This window comes from Schistocerca cancellata, chromosome 6 (genome assembly GCF_023864275.1).
Source record: "Schistocerca cancellata isolate TAMUIC-IGC-003103 chromosome 6, iqSchCanc2.1, whole genome shotgun sequence".
NCBI classification, from domain to species: domain Eukaryota; kingdom Metazoa; phylum Arthropoda; class Insecta; order Orthoptera; family Acrididae; genus Schistocerca; species Schistocerca cancellata.
Genome location: NC_064631.1, coordinates 403,928,477 through 403,932,772, shown reverse-complemented (window position 1 = coordinate 403,932,772; position 4,296 = coordinate 403,928,477). Strand labels below are relative to the sequence as shown.

At 40.0% G+C, this 4,296-nt stretch overlaps 1 pseudogene; it reads right to left on the bottom strand.

The window, feature by feature from the left end:
- Positions 1-1,255: 1,255 nt before the first annotated feature.
- LOC126089949 (5S ribosomal RNA) lies at positions 1,256-1,373 on the bottom strand (annotated as a pseudogene).
- Positions 1,374-4,296: the final 2,923 nt, after the last annotated feature.

The following is a 4,296-nucleotide window of genomic DNA, read 5'->3' as shown; positions in this document are numbered from 1 at the left end:
TGCATACTTAAATATTGTAACCAACACCATTCAGTTTCTAGCAGACTACGGTAACCCAGGTTCATCAAGACCTTTAGCAAGATGACAAATCTGTCTTTAAATTGCATCGTGGGAGATCAAATCTGCCACCTTTCACCTTTCACTCAGTGAAAAGCGGGCGATGCTGCTCCATGTTGTGCCTTAATGAATCTGGGTGCGTGGATGTCTCGGTAGGAGATGGCGAATGCTCTACGGTTTGCTTTGGCAGTGTAGTCTGACTTCTGGTTGTTGTAACCTCTTTTCATTTCGAGACGCTGTTGATGAGTAAGACCACAACTGCCTGTTGATGTTAAAGCATCCACAAACAAACAGCTCAGTACTGGACACCAGGTTCGTGGATTGCTCGCGTCAGTGGTAGAGAATAATGCATTATTTTCAAAGGGTACATAGCCGCCCAGTTCGTATTCGTTCTTACGGTGTGTTCTGTTTCGCACTAACGCATTACTGAGAGTAGCTCATAAAGCAGAGTTTATGTATGATATTGTGTTGCAATTAATCTGTTGAAGAATTTATTATGCTCGCAATAAACGAGTGTGAAGACAGAAACAAAGTGGGAATAAAGGAAGTGAGAAATGGAAACATAAGGATATGACTCTGAAGAAGCTATTTTTTAGTATGGGGACGTGGAGTTTGTGGTCGTAAACTGTGCTGAACATTAAGGAATATTTTAAAAGACAGAGTCCTCAAGTAAAGATGCCACTCGATGTTATCCATTTTCCTGCTTTCAGAAACTAAAATTCGATATAAATGTCTCTACGAATTACAATCTACTGTATTTAAAGCAACAAATTAATGTATTTACTCTTAACAACGACACATCACTCAATAGGTAGCCATGCTACAGGACTCAGAAATTACTGAAATGTGTAGCTTTTCATTGCTTAGTTCTCAATTCTCAACAGACTCATTGCCTGACGTTGACCCCTATTGCTAATTTCAACATAAACAACTTTCGTACTCCGTGATAATTTGCTGTAGTGTCTAAGACACGAGAAACATGTGCAAAATGTTTATTAACTTAACTCCGTCCGAACAGGCCTTGGAAGGCCGACCGCCATGTCATCCTCGCACACAGGCGTCACTCGATGCAGATGTGGAGGGCCATGTGGTCAGCACACCGCTCTCCCGGCCGTATGTCAGTTTACGAGACCGGAGCCTCTACTTCTCAATCAAATAGTTCCTCAGTTTGCCTCACAAGGGCTGACTGCACCCCGCTTGCCAACAGCGCTCGGCAGACCGGATGGTCACCCATCGAAGTGCTACCCCAGCCCGACAGCGCTTAACTTCGTTGATCTCATGGGAATCGATGTTACCACTGCGGCAAGGCCGTTGACCGCAAAGTATTTATACAGAACAAAAAATAGAAGGAAATAAAATTTCAACGTGGTTCAACAACGTTCGTGAAAGAAGTACTTCACTCAGATTCAAGTACGAACTTCAGCAATAAATAACAATTATTAATTTAGTGTGGCTCACTGGCCTGGTCCGTCTCTCAATTGGACGCCAACTCAGAGACTGGCGTGGCCCTACCCCAGGTCCGACAATGAAAGATCTGCACGTTGTTTATGCTTTAAGCCCCTGTAATTGTGTTACATTTCTCTTAGATGTCGTTACTCACATTCGAATATACTGTAATGAGATAGCTGATTAACACAATGTTAAATGACCGATATTTCCTTACTGTATGCAGATTATCCCTTTTATCTGGACCTCGACAAATAAGGTTTTGGCCAAAAACAAGAATGTATCAAGCAAACGTTTTTTGGCTACCAGGGTGACGTTAACCAGCACCATTACTTTCTTGTTACTCTGCACGCTACGAAGATATCCACCTCAGGGAGCCTATTTCAAAAGTACCCTATATTTCTATATGGAAATCTACTTCCTTTCCTCAGGACTTTTCCTAAAACGTATCGCAGTGTGCCAGACACGTAAACATGATGTTATTAAAAACGTAACACAGAACTGACTTTCACTCTCTTGTACATCCACTTCTACATCTACATACATACTCTGCAAGCCACAGTATGGTGCGTGCTGGAGAGTACCCTGTACCATTTCCATTAGTCATTTTCTTTTCTGTTCCACTCGCATATAGAGTGGGAGAAATGCGACTGTCTATATGCCTCCCCTTGAGCCCTAATCTCTCTGATCTTACCTTCATGGTCCTTACGTGATATCTACGTTGGCGGCTGTAGAATCGTTCTGCAGTTTGCCTCGAATGCCGGTTCTCTAAATATTTTCAATAGTGCTCCTCGAAAAGAACGGTGCCTTTCTTGACTTCTCCGTAATATTCGATTGTTGTCCGAACCTACCGGTAACAAATCTAGCTGCTCGCCTCTGAACTGATTCGATGTCTTCCTTAACCCTGCTGTTCTGTTCACTTTTACTTGACATATATACTGTTCGGGTCAATATGACCCGACATATCAAAATGCTTTAGAAACATAAATTTTGGTACAGTTTTAGCTATCGACATTGTTGTTCTATTCCAGTACCTTGTTAGTAATAATAATAATAATAATAATAATAATAATAATGGTAATAATAATAATAATAACAATGCATACAACTTTATTGAGGGATATTTTTCATTTAAATATGCACATAAATTTGAAACAACAGACAGTTTCCATTACAGGCATTCAACTTAGAAAGCACTACAGTTTTTCCATACTTCTATTCTTATTGTTGACAGTTTAGACGTAAGTATTGACATTTTCTAACAACAGACAGTTGTCATTACAGATATTCATCTTAGAGCACACTACAGTACAGAACACACTACAGTTTTTTTATTACATTCCAACATAGAAAGCACTACAACTTTAGAATCCTCTCTTCTTACTGATTGTAGTTTAGGCACAAGTATTCACATAAATTTGAAACAACAGAATTTTCAATACAATCATCTTATAAAATACTACAGTTCTTTTCTTACTGCTTGCACTGTGGACACAAGTAGGTTACATGTTTCTTGCAAATATGTTTACTACATTTTCCACACACCATGTTTGTTTTATTGTCATTACTTGATGGACAGAACTTACAGCGTGCACGTTTTGTAGATTTTCTTGTTGTTACCGATTCTGACACACCACCCACATCATTCGGGTTTTGGATGCTTGTGACCATTCTCAAAGAATCTTCTGTTCTTGGGAAATGCGTTCTTGATGCAATATGTTCTTTTATCAGTGACTTTCCAAGTTCCTCCAAGAATATTCTCCTTCTAGTCAATTTGCTTGCATTCCAATTAGGGTCAACCGAAATCCACAAAACGTATGCATTATAAGCAGAAACATCAAGAATATTGTAGAAAACTATCATTGGCCACCTATTACTTTTTCGTTTGCATGTATATGTACCTAATAACTGATCAAGCGTGTCTACAGCACCTTTGGTTGAATTATAGTCCAAAATCATTTTTGGCTTCTTATCAGCCCTGTCACTGATTTCCGCATCATGGTGGAGAGTGCTCATAAGTACAACATTCTTGTGTCTCTTAGGAATATAATTAACCACAGTAGTGTCATTTGTGAAGTAAAATGAAGAGCTGTGTACCTCCTTGTTGGTCATTTTGTGTGGAAGCTCCGGCTTATTTTTCCGTATAGTTCCCAACATAGTCAATTTCCTTTTCAGAAGCAGCTGCCCCAAATTGTACGACGTAAAAAAGTTGTCACACGTGATATTCTGACCACGTAACTCAGAAGTGAGATCAGATACCACCCTCATTCCCTGATTTCTTTCTGGTGCCGCTCCACTCACCTTTCCTGTATAAATTTGGGCTTTCAGTACGTATGAAGTTTTGCTGTCACACATGGTCCATATTTTGATCCCATATTTTGCCGGTTTACTTGGGATATACTGCTTGAATGGACAGCGACCTCTAAATGCTACTAACTGCTCGTCAACAGTAACATTTTCTCCTGGATTATACAGTTGAGGAAGGACCTCTACCCACTTCTCCCAAATACTACGAATTGCGGCAAGTTTGTCAGTACGTCGTCTTTCCTCTCTAGTAGATTTCTTGTCAAATCGCAGGACACGTGATATCTTACAGAATGTTTCATGAGACATGGTTGCTCGAAATATGTTTCGCCCAGTATCTTTATCCCACAAACTTTTTGTAGACTCCCCATGAGATCGATATACACCCGCTAGGAGTAAGAGTCCTAAGTATGCATGGAAAACAGAACCATCAATATCTGTCCACTGTTCACCATAAACTCGCTGCCCTTCAATATTTGTCATCTCTAT